Here is a 20006-nt window from a genome sequence, read left to right on the forward strand (position 1 = left end):
TCAGGGGTTGCTACTACTGCTTTTAGGGTTACAGTAGCCCCTGCAGCTCCTGACATTTTCATCTCTCCCCTGAAACTTATGTATGGGAAATGGCCTGTGGACCTATAAGGCCATAAATGTACTCATCAATAAAACACCCAGCAGGCTTGGCTGGAGGAAGGCTTACATAGCCCCCATAGAACACAGTTTTTGGCTGGTGTCATCCTCTGTGCACAGAAGATCTATATCTATTGTGCTCTGTCTGTGGAGGGGGATGGTATCTGCTCCTATATTTTTTTTAGGGGTCTGTGTGCTGCTTTAGCACCACTAAGGGGCCAAATAGTTGCTGAGATTAAGCAGCTGTGAATTCCTTCGGTCTGGGAAAAGCCTGGCTGTCATGGAACCACTCCTAGCCGGATCTAAACCACCCCTTTCCAGCCTGTCCCATGTAGGGAATATATTGGGACATGGTTAGAGTGGTGCTGTGCTCTGATCACCCCCAGGTGACATAACAGGTCTCTGGGGCCCACTAACAGATGACAGACATTAGCCCTGGTCTACACTACGAGTTTAGGTTGAATTTAGCAGTGTTAGGTCGATTTAACCCTGCACCATCCACATGACCAAGCCTATTTTATCGACTTAAAGGGCTCTTAAAATCAATTTCTGTACTCCTTCCCAGCGAGGGGTTTAGCGCTAAAATCAACCTTGCTAGGTCAAATTTGGGGTAGTGTGGATGCAATTCGATGGTATTGGCTTCCGGGAGCTATCCCAGAGTGCTCCATTGTGATCGCTCTGGACAGCACTCTTAACTCAGATGCACTGGCCAGGTAGACAGAAAAGCCCTGTGAACTTTTGAATTTCATCTCCTGTTTGGCCAGCATGGCGAGCTGATCAGCACAGGTGACCATGCAGAGCTCATTAGCAGATATGACCATGGAGTCCCAGAATCACAAAAGAGCTCCAGCATGGATCGAATGGGAGGTACTGGATCTGATCGCTGTATGGGGAGAAGAACCATGCAGGCAAAAGACGAAACGCCAATATATTTGCCAAAATCTCCAAAGGCATGATGGACAGAGGCTACAACACGGAGACACAGCAGCGCCGTGTGAAAGTTAAAGAGCTGAGGCAAGTCTACTGAAAAAACAAAGGATGCAAACGGTCGCTCTGGGTCACAGCCCCATACATGCCGGTTTTATGATGAACTGCATGCAATTCTGGGGGTGGCGCCTACCTCTACCCCACCACTGTCCATGGACACCAGCAAGGGGGGAGTCTCATGCAACAGGGATGAGGAGTTTGAAGATGAGGATGATGAGGAGGAGGAGGTTGAGGATAGTGCACAGCAGGCAAGCGGAGAATCCTTTCTTCCCGGCAGCCAGGAACTGTTCATCACCCTGGAACCAATACCCTCCCAACCCTCCCAAGGCAGGCTCCCGGACCATGAAGCCGGAGAAGAAACCTCTGGTGAGTGTACCTTTGTAATATAATCCAGGGTTTAAAAGCAAGCATGTTTAATGATTAATTTACCACGCCAAGCCAGTATCAAGTAGTCTGGAATCATTGCAGAACAAAACCTTGCAGCGAATGGGCCCGGGCTTTGGCTGTTGGGCTTTGGCTGTTTGCCTTTGGCTGAAAATAAATCATCCCCGCTGTTAGCCACGTGGTGGGGGAAGGCCCGTTCATGGCTGACTGGGATCTTCCCTGATACTAGCCGGGTGTGGGGTGAAGCGATCATCCCAGAAAATTGGGTGTGGGGGGGTTGGATTGTGCTGCACATTCACCCTAAAACAGCAGCCCCTCCTTTTAAATGGCCAACCCAACGGGCTTTGCTTGGTATGGGAAAGGAGGGTGCTGCTGTTTTAAACTGTTCCCACATGTTATGACGATTGAAGAAGCCAAAACCCTTTGCCTTACCATGGCTACCTGCAAGCCAAATTCTGTTGCCCAGCCGAGCATGTGTGAAGTCTCACACCAAACCAGCAGGCACTCAATATAAGAGGCAAAATGCAATCTTGTAGCAAAAGCACATGTGCTATGTAATGTGAATCACTTGATTCAGTGTGAAATAGTCTTCCCTTTTGTTCTCTAAAATGTATCTTTTAAAATACTACTCTCCTTTTTTTCCCTCCCGCAGCTGCAAATGTTTCTACGCTCCCCCTATCATCTCCGTCCCAGAGGCTAGTGCAGATTAGAAGGTGGAAAAAACGCACTCTCAATGAGATGTTCTCAGAGCTCATGAAGTCCTCCCGCACTGAAAGAGCTCAGAAGAATGTGTGGAGACAAACAATGGCAGAGTCCAGGAAAGCGTTAAATGAACATGATGAGAGGAGGGAGGTACACACTGAGAGGAGGCAGGATGCAATGCGGAGGCTAATGGGGGAGCAAACTGACATGCTCACACATCTGGTGGAACTGCAGGAAAGGCAGCAAGAGCACAGACCACCGCTGCAGCCCCTGTATAACCACCTGCCCTCCTCCCCAAGTTCCATATCCTCCTCACCCAGATGCCCAAGAAGGCAGGGGTGGGGGGAGGAGGCTATGGGCACCCAGCCACTCCACCCCAGAGGATTGCCCAAGCAACAGAAGGCTGGCATTCAATAAGTTTTGAACTGTAGTGTGGCCTTGTCCTTCCCTCCTCTCCTCACCCACCCCTTGCGAGTTTTCCCCCTATTTGTGTGATGAATTAATAAAGAATGCATGATTTGGAAACAATAATGACTTTATTGGCTCTGAAAGTGGTGATTGAAGGGGGGAGGTCGGCTGGCTTACAGGGAAGTAGAGTCAACCAAGGGGGTGGGTTTTCATCAAGGAGAAACAAACAGAACTGTCACACCATAGCCTGGCCAGTCATGAAACTGGTTTTCAAAGTTTCTCTGATGCGCAAGGCGCCCAGCTATGCTCTTTTATGCTCTTCTAATCGCCCTGGTATCTGGCTGTGTGTAATTGGCCGCCAGGGGATTTGCCTCAACCTCCCACCCCGCCATAAACATCTCCCCCTTACTCTCACAGGTATTATGGAACACACAGCAAACCGCAATAACAATGGGAATATTGGTTTCGCTGAGGTCTAACCTAGTCAGTAAACTGCGAGCTTTTAAATGTCCAAATGCATATTCTACCACCATTCTGCACTTGCTCAGCCTATAGTTGAACTGCTCCTTACTGCTGTCCAGGGTGCCTGTGTATGGCTTCATGAGCCATGGCATTAAGGGGTAGGCTGGGTCCTCAAGGATAACTATAGGCATTTCAACATCCCCAATGGTAATTTTCTGGTCTGGGAAGTAAGTCCCTTCCTGCAACTGTTCAAACAGACCAGAGTTCCTGAAGATGCGAGCGTCATGCACCTTTCCCGGCCATCCCACGTTGATGTTGGTGAAATGTCCCTTGTGATCCACCGGTGCTTGCAGCACCATTGAAAAGTACCCCTTGCGGTTTACGTACTGGCTACCAACGTGGTCCGGTCCCAAGATAGGGATATGCGTGCCGTCTATCACCCCACCACAGTTAGGGAACCCCATTGCAGCAAAGCCATCCACTATGACCTGCACATTCCCAGAGTCCACTACCCTTGATAGCAGCAGCTCAGTGATTGCATTGGCTACTTGAATCATAGCAGCCCCCACGGTAGATTTACCCACTCCAAATTGATTCCCGACTGACCGGTAGCTGTCTGGCGTTGCAACTTCCAGAGGGCTATCGCCACTTGCTTCTCAACTGTGAGGGCTGCTCTCATCTTGGTATTCTTGCTCTTCAGGGCAGGGGAAAGCAAGTGACAAAGTTCCATGAAAGTGCCCTTATGCATGCACGGAAAAAAGGCGTAAAACGATTGTCTGCAGTTGCTTTCATGGAGGGAGGGGAGACTGACGACATGTACCCAAAACCACCCACGACAATGTTTTTGCCCCATCAGGCATTGGGAGCTTAACTCAGAATTCCAATGGGTGGCGGAGACTGCGGGAACTGTGAGATAGCTACCCACAGTGTACCGCTCTGTAAGTCGATGCTAGCCACGGTAGTGAGGACGCGCTCCGCTGACTTAATTCGCTTAGTGTCGACATACGCAATTGACTGTATAAAATCGATTTCTAAAAATCGACGTCTATAAAATTGACCTAATTTAGTTGTGTAGACATACCCTTAGAGAGACTTTGAGGCTTTTCTGACTTTCTCTGGCAGTCTGAACTGGGCCTCTGAAGCCCCAGGGATCAGAACTGAGAATTTGCCCAATAAGTGTTATCTTCCTAATTCTCCTGTCCCTTGCTATCTATAGGTGGGACATTATCAAGGTTATTTCTAAACCTTGATCAGTGGTTTGGAAGTCGGGTTAAGTGCAAACACTGACAGTGAACCAGCAATGTGGAATAATGTATTAATGATTAATTTCATACAATTGTAATCTAGATATCTCCACTTCTGAGGGCAGAATAATCTCCAGTGTGTATTGATAGCATTTTTTTCCATCTTGGAATTCGATTAGGATTCTGTAAGTGGATGTACTGCATATATACTTTACAAGGAACTTCAGTGATCAAAATGAACCCAACTGTGCCATTTTATAGCAGTTAATATTTACTGGCTCTTACTAAAAATATTAATACCATAAATTATCATGGATTTTTTTTTATTTTTTTGCAGCATATATAAGAATTTAATAGGAGACAATTCAGACAAAATAACCTCTTTACAAACTCCAGGAGCAGTACTGTACAAAACATTATGGTGGGTGGTCAAGGTTTAACAGGGTCAAAATTCACCCACAGACATGTATGTTTTAGTTAGCCAAGGCTGAAGCAGCAACAATTATCACAATTTGCCACTTGATCCCATATCAGCATAGCACAGCTGTTGATTCAGCCAGCAAAGCTGCACAAGCTATGTTAAGAAAATGAGGTATATCAAGGTCTGGGGAGAATCCAGACAAAGAATTAATGCCACTATAAACATTTTTGGAATGAATTATAAATACTGTATATGAATAAAAGAACAAGACCCCAATAACTTATTGTGATATTCTTCCTCTGTAATAATAGTAATTTGGAAAACAATGGCCTGATTCAAAGGCTGTTTAAATTAATGTACAGACTCCTATTGACTTCAAATGGACTTTGGATCTGGTCCTTTTGTAGGAGTTCATGATCAAGCTAGTGATGGGGAGTCCTCAGAAGTTTAGTTTTGATAAGAAACCAACAAGATGTTTACCCTTGCCATATCCAACCTTGCAGAGACTGCAGAATTGACACCGTTATGCAAGTTGGCCTTAATATTATTTAAAAAATACTGTACTGTGCAAAATATTCCATTTGTTGTAACTCCAGTGGTGGTAAGAAAGATTAATTTGACCCACTATATTCACTGCATGCAATAAACACTGTATTAATATTAAAGATTTAAATGAAAAATAGATACTTGTGCATGCAGTAGTAAGAACAGCCAAATCAAATTTATTTTTCTGAACTTTTACAAATATCATCAATATTCTTGCAGTATTTGTCTGAATGCCTGAAACAATCTCCATCAGAACATGGGACCTGACCTATGAGGAAAGGATAAAAAACTGGGCATGTTTAGTTTTGGGAAAAGAAGACTGAGAGGGCACCTGACAACACTCTTCAAATATGTTAAGGGATGTTACAAGAGGACAGTGACTGATTATGCAAGTGAGCCTAGAGAATAATCCACAGTAAGAGAGATTTAGGTTTAGATATTTGGAAAATTTTCTAGCTATAAGGATAGTTAAGCTCTAGAATAGGCTTCCAAGGGGGGGAGTTGTGGAATCCCCATCATTGGAGGTTTTTAAGAACAGGTGAGACAAACGCCTGTCAGAGGTGGTCTAGGTGTACTCGGTCCTACCTCAGTGCAGGGGGCTGGACTAGATGACCTCTCAAGGTCCCTTCTTGCCCTAAATTTCTATGGCTATGATTTTATTACCAAGCTAGTGGGAGCACTGATCTTGCAAGCCTTTCCAGGCCTCAGAGTAACATTTCAACAAACAGGACTTTTTTTTTATTATTATTTTTTTAAGTGGGAATGTTCACATGCTATAATGCTGGAATATTTTTTGAGGTCTATGTGACTCATCCAATATGAATTGGATTTCAGAGAAATAGAGGTTTGTTGGGCTTTTTAGTTGTCTGGCAGGATGCTGGGGCTTGAGTGGGGGGAATGGGGGTGGGGTAGGCAGGAAAGACTGAAAAACTCAACGCAAACCAACACAATAGAGTTGGCTTGTTGGGTTGGTTGGTGTTAGGCTTTAGTTGGTAGCTTATTTTAACTAGGTTTTAAATAATACATGCAGAAGCCTGGCACTGTTTTACTGGTCACAGTGAAGACTGCCTGAGTACCACAGATAGGGCTACTTCACCAACCCACCTCTTTGGGGAGCTGACTGCTACAGATCCTACAAATTAGCACCCATATGCTAGGTTTCCGAACGTGAATTTAGCATTCCAAACACACTGTACAGAGTGGCTGCTGTTTTATTTCTGTTTGAAACGCTTAGAAGCTTTAGTCTACATCATGGACTAATAACTGTGTAAAATATGATGGCTTCAGCTGAAGGCATTGACTATAAATCAGAGCACAAAAAAGAGCATCTGAAATTGCAAAAATATAACTTATAAAAGAAGTAAACTGATTTCAACCAGATTTAAGTTTGCTTCAGGATAAAGCCTTATGTAATAAGTTTCATCATGGAGCATTTTCTTAATCATTTTATAAACCCTTGGAAATAGGACTGTAAGTGGATAATGTAGCACCTTCAAATAGCAGCTTTTGGCTTGCAGAAGATAGCAATTCTCACTTTGTCTTCCCTTCTTTATGCCATTAAAAAGCATTGCTATCACAATTTACCTCCAGTTTTAAGCACCACACAGTCTACAGGTCTTTGATTACGCTGTAACCAAAAAAAATAATAATGTCAGTTACTTAAAATTCTTTCCTAATGATTTCATATCTTTTCTAAACTAGGAGGAAACATTAGTAAAGAGAATGGAAGTTTAATGGGAGCTGCTAAATAGTAAAGAAGCTGTGTAGGCGAGTATAAAAGGAACAAAATATGAAATTACAAGCTCTGTAGGGCAGACAGGCTTTTACACTTGAGTTTTTACCTAGCACAATGAGGCCTTGATCTTGAGTAAGGCACATAAACTACTTTATTGTAAGTAAATAAATAATAATGATGGTACAGACTTTAAAACATTCCCACATTCTTTTAAAGTGGCATTGAAATCCGTGAGCTTTCTTTGAATTGCAAACAATTTGTCAATTTCAAGAGGAAAGATAGAGTAAATTAGCATTTTATAGAACAGTGAAGAGAGAAAGTATTCACTTGAAAAATCTCAACATCCTTAATTTTACAGTATAATTAAAATCCACTTTGTTCACTTTACGATAATTATCAGAACAAAAAGTAAAATACATTTTAAAGTTAAAATGTTTGCAGTGTTGCTTAGATAGTTCCAGGTAAACTAAGTCCAGTGCAGTTTATTAAAATAGTTGAAAATAAAGGCAGTCAATATGGCTCCTTTGATAAGACACTTACCTCTCTGGCTTGCGTCTGATGAGGTGGGCATTCACCCACTAAAGCTTATGCTCCAATACTTCTGTTAGTCTTAAAGGTGCCACAGGACCCTCTGTTGCTTTATACCTCTCTGAGTGACACACCAACACTCAGACTCATGCCAATGCTGTTATATAGTGCAGTGTTTGAAGTGAGCCATTTATCAGGATGGACAAACACAAAAGTCTCCCGAAGGGTTAGCAATTGTCTTCCATATATGTCAACATATTTACATGAAACAGATCATATTTTCTGTTCATGAAGTTCATGGAGTTATTGGGCACTTTTTATTTTAAGCTTTCAGTAGACTCAGTTCTTATAATTATCACCTTATGACCCTGATCTTGCAATAGGATGTATGTGGGTGGACCCCTGCAACCTCATGGGGTCCAACCAATGGGGCTTTGTACGGTCATGTGTGTCTGTCTGTTAATCGGCTTGCAGGATTGGGGCCTCAGGTACAAACCCAGTGCTCTCCTTCTCTGGGTTATAAAAGGAGCATTCTAGTATAACCTTACTTCTACTCCGTAAAGCCCTTCTTGAGGCAGCTATTAGCGAATCCATCTTCTCTTAAAATAATGGGATTTTATTTTGCTTAGTTCTGAGGAATAAAAATAAAGCAAAAAATTGCAGGGAGAAGTCATGTCATATATTGCACTAGAGTGGTGAAATATGAATGCAGCTAACAGCACAAACTCTTATGTCTTAACCCTTTGCAGATTGATAGTACATACAATGCCTTCAGTGTATCTGAGAATGACCTATTTGTGACAGAAAATGAATCTGAAATCTAGTCATAGATAGTAGTTTACAACTTCTTCTTAGAGGCCGGTTGTGCTTCCAATATTAACTGGGAACTGGTTTGATATTTATGGTTGTCCACTTGGTACTAGTAGTTTTAACAAGCTGCAAGAACCAAGTCAAGTAATTAAAATTAGCAAACCTGAATAAATTAGGTGAAGTTTTGGGAGGTTAGAAAGAATGAACTATTGGGTAACCTAGATGGCTGTTGATGTGTGGCTTTTCTAAGATACATAATAGAGAAACAGCAGCTTCCTTTTGTTTTATGTGCTGTAATGTACTAACAAAAAAAATAAGCAGATTTGCACTACTTTTTATGATTAACAGAAACATCTTGCTACAAAATGTTAGGTTTTGAAAATATGTTTGAAAGAGGATACAGTAATGACTGTGCACCTGGGAACAAACTAAAATCACAACCGCAATAAAGCTTGATTGCTGTACTGAAACTTGATTGGATTTTCCACTGTGGGGTCTTTTCAGAGGCAAGAAAGTTGAAAACATGCAGCTACAAAACAGAAAAACACATTAAGTGAAGCCGTAATATGCTGTGATGTACATTTAGTGTAGTGTTTGGGAGTACATGTAAAAAAAGGGGTGTCTGGTAATAAAATTCTGGAGACTCAATACAATTTTGAGAGAGACCAAAATGACAGTAGAGGGAGAAAACCCAGGGGGACCTTTCTACACAATATACAGCAGGAGGCAGCAGTTGGCTGTATTTTGTCTGCTCTTCATTATCATTATACTGTGGGTTTTTTTTCCTTGTCTTGAACCTACACAGTACTCATATGACTATGGTTGTGTATATAATTTCTCTCTGCTTTTACTTTATTCTCTGTTTCTGAGGGGGGAAACTAAGAACAAGGTTGCCTGCTGCTGGCACACTCTTTAACCAGACCAGTTGACTGTAACCAGTTTGTTTTGCTTTCCGTGAATTGGTAACACTTTTGTTAACACTTTTCTATCTTTAAAAAAAAAAAAAAAAAAGGCCAGTGCCAGCCCCTTCCATTACATGCTTGCCTGTGGGCCAAATTTTCAAGCCCTCAACACTTACAATTGGGACAAGATTTCCAAAACAGCTTATCTCTCATTTAAGCACATAAATAAGGGCCAGATTCTCAAAAGAGCTCAGTATCCAGCATGATCTCTTTTGAGACTGGTCCGTATGATGCTCCCCTTCCATAAAGCTCTTTTACTCTTGTTGCACTGTTGTGCTAAAGTAGGGAACTGATTCTTCCTTTTCCCCCACAAGAGCATCAAGGCAGCATCCATTCAAAATAAAGAGCCATGTCAGAGTAAAGTGTTCATCCACTACATCTCCAAGATTGTATGGACTCTCTGCAAGTTAACGGAGAATCTGGTGGGCATCAGGTAGCATGCACGTCGTTTCTACTTGGGATAGCAGTAGATCCCTGCCTATAGATGGCAGGATTCCTATGGCAGGAAAAGCATTAAATTACATCTTTGCTTTCAGGATACTGGAGAAGTCTGTATGGTCTGAATTGTGGGCTGATGCCAAGTTTTTTTTTAATAATACACCCATTATTAAAACTACTTGTTCTCATGTCACTGCAAACAATTCTACCCTGTGTGTGCATTTTGAGTGCCCAATAGTACCTAGGTGCTACTTTTCATCCTTGATCTTGTCAACAGTATCATACTGTATTGGAAATTTGGCTTGACAAGGGACACTACACTGTAGTAAAGGTGTCACAAGTGTTTCTAGGCAACTTCGAATACATGGACCATGTCTTCATCTGCTTTTTGGAAAGCACCTAGCATACTGTGGAGACAAATAAATAAATTTAAAAGGATTTCAGAAGATCTCTTCTCTGCAATCCACTGGATAGGGTTGAACAGCTAGCTGGATCTTGTACAGGACAAGAAATGGTCCTGTATTGTGATTTTTCTTTTGAATAATTTCCAGCACAAGAATATTCCCTTCCAACAGTCAATACAGTATTTGTTTCATGGACTCTGCATCCCCATTTGCAATGGACTCTGGGCAGGGTTTTCACCTAAGCAGGCTTCAGCATTAATTCCTTTATTTTTTTGCTATCATTATGGTGGATAAATAGCTGCAGTTCCTCTTTGTCTCCAAAGTTCTGCTAAATATTGGCATACTGTAGTTTTCATGCTGGTGCATACCCTCGCAATTTGTCATACGTTAGAACACAAATAGCGGTTTCAAATTGTCAATCAAATGCACAGTCCTTTTCCTGCAGCAATAATAGCTTTTTGATTATTATGTAGCCCTATTTTCTTTTCTCTTTCAGTAGCTTTTCTGCTTTTCTTGTAGGAAAAAAGGCCTTTTCACTTCTTAACATCCCTGAACATTAATCACCTAGGTCTTGTCCAAATTTTAAAAGTGGCTAGCCCACTTTGTCCCTATTATAGCTTTTAAAACATGTTTCATAATCACATTCACAAGCTGTGTTCAAGCTATGCCAGGATGAATATGGCCAGTTTGCTTTAAAATGGTATATCCTTGTTAGTTGTATGATGGAAAGGATTTCACAGGGTTGGCTACAAAACTATTTTAGTCAAAGCTCCCAAGTAATCTGGTGATTAAGTTCTTCTGGGCTAAACCAGCAAGTAAATATAGGAATATATGCCCACACTTTCAGGGAGGAAGGATGGTCCAGAGGTTAGGCCACAAGACTCAGTCTTCAGAGACATGAGATCAAGTCTTAAAACAATTCAGGATCACTGTAATAAGCTGTAGAGGATCAGGATTAACCTGGTTGTGAAGATGGATTTTGCCTAGTTCAGTTTGATAGATGCTACATTTGAACTTTTTTGATAAAGGGTTTGACTTCTGTGGTGAGTTCGTCAGTTACCTTGCCTTCTTGGCAGGTCCCTTGAAATAAATATATAGTCAGAGTTCAAGGAAGTTGTGTATTTTGTAGACTGTTGTAGAAAAAGGTCTGAACCAAACACTAGATCCAAAATATTCTGAATCTGCAGTGATTTCAGGTTCTTGCTCTTAATTTTTTGTCTCTAATATGAGGAACCAAAACTTCAGGTTAATATTTAGATTAACTGTATCACATTCCATTGCCAATACATTCAGAGTATGGAACGGAAGAGGAGTCTTCCTTGTTGTGCAGATGAAATGGAATTCCGGAGGGTGAGGAAGTCTGTTCAGGTCCTATTTTTGATATCAGTTTTAACTGGCTTGGCTGCACAGAACCAAAGCAAAGGATGTGGTTCTAGGAATATTCCTATATTGAAATCTGTGGCTTGACCTTTTCTTACAATCTGTATTGCTGACCCGTGATTCAAGAATTGCTTCAGGTAATCTTGGAAATATAGTCACTCTATAATGTTGTCATGCTCAGTGTTACTGATCAGTTCATAAACCAGCTTGAACAGGAACATTTGTAGGAACATTCTATTAGAGAAATGACTTTTCTGAAATAGAAATAGTCTTTTAATTCTGGAATCCCCTCAGCCTTGAAGCCCCTGGTACTTTTAAAATCTGACCTACAAGTTCAATTATCTGTTAAATTTAAAATACTCATGGTCAAAGAAAATAATTGAGTGCTATTTTTTTTGCTAAGAATTTTTTTTTTAACAAAACCATAATGCTATAAAACCTTTATAGTTTAAAGACTCTAGTATTTTAAAAATCCCCTTATGTTTGATGTTTAAAAAATAAAAAACTTGGCAAGTCATTCATATTCTACTATATAGAAAATGTCATCACTAATGGGAAAATATTTAATTTGTTTACTTTTTTCTTTCTGTATTGTCAGTAAAAATGAATATATGTGGTGCATCTCCTCAGAGATATCTGTTCAGCTTCGTTTGTTTGCTTTGTTTTCCTGCAGTACTTGTTTATGTTGCAGAGGAAATAATAGTAAATGAAACAGAAAGGGGGATCAGTTTCATTTTAAGATTGATTGAACTAGTGAAAGCATTTTTTCAGAAGTATATATTTTAGTAGAATGTTTACTAACAGCTATAGCTGTTCTGAGGAAATTCCCAGAGGGTTGAGCATCTGTGCCAGTGAGCATAACAGAAGCAGTATTTTTCTTGGTACTATCTTGGTATCTGCTAACAGATAGCAAAGAGAGAAGATGAGACTAGATGGTTCAAAAAACTAGTAATAGAGATTGGCGTCTGCATTTCTAAGTAGCTGGACTGAACCTGACTGTAGGTGGTTGAGGACTGAATGGTATTACTATCTGGTAGCTGTTCAGTGGCTTAAAAATGTAGGTAACAAAACCAGCTCTAACTGGCAGTCTTGGTAGTGGCAGCGTGGAAAATGGACTGCTCTCTCACCCTACACATTGTCCCTCTTTTGAGACTCATTGATGTAGTGAAGTTTGCATCCTTCTTCTGTGGATGAACATAGGATTTCATTCTGGCACTTTGACCTACAATTTTTAGAAAAATTGTTTCCTCTGATCACCTGCAACTTGTAAAACTCTTCTTCAGCCCATATACGAACAGGTGTGGACACAGGAAATGGATGTCTGGCTTTTTAAACAATTTATTTAATTTCTCTAATTCCCATTTATTGTGATTCACAGCTTTTCAGTTACCAGTCCTTCAGGGATTTAATGGGAAGACTCAAAAGACACTCGTGTAATTTAGGCCTTGGAAGCTCAGGAAGCCAGAAATGTCTCTCTCAGAAGACACCCTTGACCATTGCTCACAGATAATGAGTTTAACTGAATGATGGCCCAATGTCCTGTCCAAGAATGGACTTGATTAGGGTTCAGTGACTTTAAGACACTTGCATTACCAAGGGTTTGGGACCTAATGTTGAAAGTGATCTTCTAAGGGGATTATCATATCCTTTTGGACTGCATGACTCCTATCAATATGTTCACTGTGTGATGGCCTTTATTTTCTATCTAGCCTCTGATGTCTGTTCTCATTAGGGTGACCAGATGTCCCGATTTTATAGGGACAGTCCCGATATTTGAGGCTTTGTCTTCTATGGGTGCCTATTACCCCCCCCCCCCCCATCCTGATTTTTCACACTTGGTTCCTGGTCACTCTAGTTCTCATTCAAGGCATTTCTACAGCAAATAACTACCATTATTAAACTGAAAGATTACTTTCCCTTTGGGTATGTCCACACTGCAGTGGGGTGGGCCTGTGTCAGCTGACTCAGGCTTGCAGGGCTCTGGCTGTTTAACTGTGGAGTAGACTTCGGGGTTAAAGCCCTGGCTCTGAGACCCCATCACAGGGTCCCAGAGCTTGGGCTCCAGCCTGAGCCCGAACATCTATACCACAATTAAAGAGCCCCTTAGCCTGAGCCACACAAGCCCGAGTCAGCTGATGTGGACCAGCCCCGGTGTTTAATTGCAGCAAGGACATACCCTTTATGGCTAGTCATCCCATATCTAGGGCACCTGTTGCCAAGAACACAAGAGCTGCTTTTTATAATGCATGAATTCAAAATTACATTTTATTGGAATAAAATAGGTGGACTTTAATTAAAGATGGTGAGCGAGATATGAGTAACCAGTAAGGTACTCCAAGGACTCCAGAACAACAATGCATTTAATTTGTATTCATTTTGAAAGGAAGCCATTACTGACTATAGTCCAGTGAACTATGTATTTCACTTCAGAATATGTGACTCTCTAATCCAATGAAAAGTAGAATTCAGTTAACTGTTGGGTTACCAACTCTAGGTCAAGGATGAGAGTGCAATGAGCATCGCACATGCAGCTAGGAAAGCAACTACTCGTACAGGCTTATTAAAGGGGAAATTTCAATAGTTTACCTTTACTATTCTTGTCTTGCAGTTATTACTATGGCTGTTCAAACAGTGTTTATTGAACAATTAAATAGAATGAATTTAGCACCTTTTATTTTTGAGGATTATTCACAAACCATTCCTAGTTTCTGCAATTCATTATTTCTATCTGTTCACCAAATGGGTTGAACAAATAATTTTCAAACTACTGGTGATGCGCAAGCTGCTGACTACACAGTATGAACTTTTAGTTATTAGCCTTTCCTATGTGTAATTGGTTACTGCTTCCTGGCTGGATGATTACAGCATGAACAGAAGAATGACAAATGATGATTAGGAAGTAGTGGAGTCTTCCAGTACAAGTTCACAAAACTTTTAGGATTTACAAATATTTTCTTGAATGTCAAAATAGTTATTTGAATATTTATGAAATAAAGATACAATGAATGGCAGAAAATATAAATGTAGGTACTTTATTGTGATTATATTTGCAAGTGGTTTTTTTTAATGTGACCAGCTTTTATACTAATGTAAGGACATAGTTGACACTATTATTTATACAGTATTTAAGGCCCATGTACACCATCAATTACAATATGACTACAATAAAGAAAATAGACTACTGGCGCAACACTAACTCCATTATGTATATTAGGGGCCAGACTGTACTTGGCCTGCATAGTGTGGGGAGGTTGCTAATGGCATTTCTGTGCCCACCTCTTAACCCCACCCCTCTTGTGACCTGTGAACAAAAATCAGATGCAATTGTGGGACTTCTATCCCCATGCTCCCCCATGTTTGCACAGTGCACGAAAGGGACAGAAAGAGGCCATGACTTCATTCACCAGCCTGCAGAGTAGAACCAGCATGCAAGAGGGAGCAGGCTGTATTCCAAAAAGGGCAATAGCAGCAGGTGTGATGCCCTCTGCACTGTAATGGTGCATTGTGGACCCATATTGTTCTCAGCACAAGAATGTGCCTCACAAGCAAAACCTGAACCATAAACATGAGAAAGTCTCTTTAGTATTAGTTTAAATGATGGATTGTAAATAATGAATCTCTGTAGGATTGTATTCCCATCTAATCCCCTGATTGTCTGGTGACAGAATTATCACTTGAATAAATGAAGTTTTATATTTTTAATATTTGCTAATTAATTAAAAATAATATTTAACATAGTTCAACAAAGACCCAAATATTGAATTATTCAAGCTTTCATTTCACTCTGAAATTACAGGTTCTCATGCATAAATAATGTTTGAAGTACAGACGCCTCCCGACTTACACAATCGTTCTCTTCTGGAAAGCCTTGCGTAACTCAGATTTTGCATAAGTCAGAATCGTATACCCGTACGTTACGCAAAAATTTCCGCAACTTGAAAATCCTATTCTGGCTTATGGAACTTTTTTCCGTACGTACAAATTTGCATAAATTGCGTCTTGCGTAACTCAGGGAGCGTCTGTATTGATTACTTTCCAGTTATTTTGAATTGTGTTTTTTAAACCCCACTGGAGGAAAAATAAGGAGGAAAAACCCATTGAAATGCAAGTTTCTAAAGGAGATTGTTGCTATTGTTGTCATCTAATCATTTATTTTTTGTTCGTGGTTGTGCCTATTATATAAATGAGGATATGTGCTGGACACTTTCCAAGAAGAGGGCCCCCAGGATCTCACAGTCTAAAGGCAGGCAGATATTAGAGAAGAAGAGTAACAAAAGAGGATTTATTTCAATAAAACATATATACGTGGTCTGCAGGTGGCACAGCAGAAATAGGTTTTTTAAGAGACACATTTACAAGGCCTTTCTGTGTATGAGCTCAGGATGGAATAGGAGACTCTGGGGAAGATAGCAGAGGCTGACAAAAAAATAAACAAAATATAATGTGAAAAGGGGCATGGAGATTTTAACTTCCAAGTTCCACCTTGAGAGTTATTAGGAATGAGTAGGAGAGTTTAGTGTCCCACCTGATGTACCGCATTTCTAACGGAGCAATCATCTACCTCCAGTACTACATTGAAATACAATAAGCTCATACTGAGCTTTGGAGTGGGTTTTGCGCCCACTCATTTTTGAACCATAAGCAAGAGTTCAGCTATATTATATTAGCATTATTATGACTGCATAGTGATAAGTTAGTTGCTCTGCCTGTGGAGTGGAAAAAAGAAAGTTGATTAAGATGGCTAAATAATGGCTCTTACAGTCTGCAGAGCACTGGGAGTAAAGCAGAGTAATGCTGCCGGGAGACATTTTGCGTGCATGTGTCATGAGAGCTGGATGAAGCACTCTTCACAGTGTCATGTGCTATACCTGTACTCACACCATTGCTGTTCTCCTGGAGATAGTTGGTGTTCAAAGAATATGGATAACAAGGTCCTGTTGCCCAGACATGCCCACTTTAAGTTTTATACTGCTATTAGCAGCACAAGGAGATATTATTGCAGGCAGGGATTACAAGAGACTACAGCTCCACTGAGGCTCCCTGTGACCTCTACTACTTGTCAGTGCATCCAAGCAGGGCACCCATAGGGCCCAGTTTTGTACCACTGCAGCAAGTGGAAGCTTTACAAATGAAAATCAATAGAAGCTGAATAGGTCCCTTAATGTTATCCCTTTTGAAGAGTGAGGTGGAGATGAGAAGAGCAATAATACACTGCCACATTCTCTTGAGACCTGTAGTCAGAAATAGTAAAGCTCTCAAGCAAAAGCCTTGGCTGTTAAACAGAGCTGATTAACTCAATTAATTTTTACTACTCTATTTTGTCATTTGTTTCTATGTAGTGGCAAGAGTCAGAGAAACAGTGAAAAACACATCCTGCTCTGGGTAATGAAACAGCAACTGTTGAACTACTCACTCACTCATGCACAAAGACATTCTTGATGCAGAGTGAATGGAAACTGCATATTTTAAAATAGGGATAGAAAAGGTCTTTTCATGAAAAACCAAACAAAAGCAGTTACAATCTTGTGAGTTTAGGGAAAATTTAATTTAAATCAAAGGAGAACTTCTCAGGGGGTTGGGGGGGGGGGGGGAAGGGAGAGAGAGAGAGTGTGTGTGTGTGTATGTGTGAGAGAGAGAAAGAATCAAGCCGTTACATCTGCTGCTTTTGTTCTGTCTCTGGTCATGCTATCAGATAAAAATCTGACGGCCTCTAATACAGAAATGTTGGCAACTTGTAGATTTGCTTTTCATCTGATGCCTAATGGGCAAACAGCAGTTGATTTGTACACTTTTTCCAAGCAAGCCCCTGATAGTGGCTAAGGGCAAGAGTGCATGTTGTAATGTATCCAGCCAACTTGGAAAGGGCAACATCTCTCATTGCACTGACCGCATCAGCAAGAGATCACTTGAGACCCAAGTGAAAAGTTAAAGATGACTGTTGAATCCTTATGGCTGCTGTACCACTGAGTAAATGTGGCTTCAATTTAAGTAACTGAAGGAAAACTGGAAGCTTACCACTAAGCAATTTCTTTAACACATGTCCAAGGGACATACAACCATCTAGTAGGATGCATGAAAATAAGTGCTGGTGAGGGCATTTGTGAAAGCCGAGAATAAACTGGTTTCTGTGGTATGTCTCTGCTTGAGACTGGACACTAGTGGATGGAAAGGTCTTAACTAATCTCCCTAGAAAATCATCAGGGATCCATATGCCTCCTGTATGAAATATACATACATTACTGGAAGCTGCATCTGTTGCAGACTGTGTTTTGTGCAGCTTTTTGGGACAGCTGCACTGGGAGGGGCTGGAAGTAGATGGAGTGAAGGCACTAATGCCCCTATGTACACATCACTTCTAATGCAGGGCCCTAGCTCAATGCTACTATGTAGCCCTTACTTAAGGCTAGATAGTGGCTTATGGTATTTGGAGAGAGAGATCAACCAAAGACACACAACAGCTGAGGGCATATTACAGTAGGTTAAATGAATGTCTTCCCAAAGTTTCTGTGCTACAGACTTTGTAATGAAGGATAAGGCCCAAGTGAACCCATCAAGCAGTTTGTAACAGCGTTAGAGTTGCGGACTATGGAAAAAATTACTTGGGAAAGGGCAGTGTTGGGCTAAGTCTCCAAAAGTCCACAAACTGATAAATCATGGAGCTGAGCTTAATTTAAATGGAGCTCTGGAAGTTGCTTGGGTACAAGAAATGGCCCAAGGAATCTAAAACCCATGGCTAGAGAGGAAGCAGCATACAGAGTAGCACAGCCATACTATGTTTTTAGGCAAACACAGACCAGTTGTGTGCTCAGTGAGAGGGCAAGTATAAATCTCACCTATGTAGACAGGAACTCTGCTTATAAAGCACTATGCAAATCAACTAGTGTGTGTCGGGTGGATGAGCACAGGGCAAATTTAAGCCCAGAGGTCTGTGTTGATATGGGAACATCAAATGTGTTGGATGAGAGGCCAATGGAACCAAATATTTGCAGAGGTCAGCTTTGGAGACAGATGTTGCCATGTTAGGTTCAATTAGATACTGAAATGTAAGTCAATATATGATTCTCTCTAGGGCTGAAATTCCTGTCTATAAAGAGCCATCATCGGGCCTGTCATCACATAGCCCTTCTCCATTAAATAGAATTTCATGTGTTTTCTAAAATTAAATGTTGGGCAGTGTTTGCTCTGATGGTGTCCCTTTTTGATCCAAGAAAACTCTGACATCTAGCACTAGTGGCGAGTCCATATTTACAATATAACACTAGAAATATTCTGCTTACACATAACAGTGCATGTGCTGGGGTGCATACAGAAGTTCATCAATCAATTTCTGGGTGGTAGGTACAAGGAGTTGAAGGTGACATTACCCCCTGTAAAGAGGGCCAGCTCATAGCCAGTACACCACTTAAATCCCACTTAAGGCTGTTCACAGTTTTGCCCAGCCCTACAGGGGCAGTTATACCGGCACAGAGTACTGATGTGATTATTGCTGAGAGGCAGACAAGGATTGCTGATGGACAAGCACCACAATTGATCAGAGATTGAGTTAGCTGAAAGGTGCTGGAAAATATTATTTTAGCAGCTCTAATTATTATTTACTATTGCATGGTAATCATGAACACTGCCAGGAGTTCAGACAAAGTGAAGCATTGGCAATATTCCCCTGTCTTTCACTTACCTCTCTAACCACCATGTAGCCTATTCTGAAATTCAATTATAAGCAGAAAGAATCAGACCACTTGTAAGATGTGGCAACTGATAGCATTCAGGTCAAAACCAAAGCCCTAGATCAGCAGAGTTCTAAAATCTATCATACAGGCCCATCCCTATTTGAGACTATAATAAAAATGAGAGAATATGGAAGAAAAGGAGGGAGATTAATGAAAGTTTGTCTCTCTCTCAGGTCAGTTGTCCACATCCAATATCTTCCAGCACTTGACAATTCAAGATCATGCCTCTTTCAGAAGGATTTATGATACAGGCCGGGTGAGTCATAATTAGTAGCAGCTGCAAATTGTACATGATAGTGACAATGCTTGCATGTTTTAGGGGTGTTTGGCATGGAAAATAAATATATAGGAAAAAGCTTTCAGCCAGTGGCTAATGTGAGGGTGATTGGTTTTTAAGGGGAATTGTGAAGATAATTGATTTAAAATCTAGTTAAAGAGGGGGAAATTATGGTAGTAAAGAAAGGAAATGGATACTTTTAAATGTGAAGGTTTACAGCATGCATCATTTCAAAGTGCCTTGTTAATACTTGTACAGTGGCAGGGTGCTCTTCTATAGAGAGTTAAACATTACAATCAGACTAAGAATGCAGGAGCTGTTTTAAGCACTACAAAATAAGCCCTGTCTGATTGCATTCTGCAAAATAAGTCTGGATTTCATTTTAGGATAAATGGGTGTAGTTCTGAAGAGGCTGGAAAGGAACTGGGACTTCTCCCTTTGCCGTAATGTTCTGGAAAATATTGGCAAGATGAAAGGAGTACATAAAAACTATAT

The 20006-nt window shown here is 40.8% G+C and overlaps 1 long non-coding RNA gene across 1 annotated transcript in view; it reads left to right on the forward strand.

The window, feature by feature from the left end:
• Positions 1-20006, forward strand: part of LOC135972944 (uncharacterized) — a 146162-nt gene that overhangs the window by 46972 nt on the left and 79184 nt on the right. The window contains exon 2 of the long non-coding RNA XR_010589555.1: positions 19408-19490. This is a non-coding gene — a long non-coding RNA (uncharacterized LOC135972944). The remainder of the gene's footprint in view (positions 1-19407; positions 19491-20006) is intronic.

The sequence above is a fragment of the Chrysemys picta genome, chromosome 7, assembly GCF_011386835.1.
Source record: "Chrysemys picta bellii isolate R12L10 chromosome 7, ASM1138683v2, whole genome shotgun sequence".
Lineage (NCBI taxonomy): Eukaryota > Metazoa > Chordata > Testudines > Emydidae > Chrysemys > Chrysemys picta.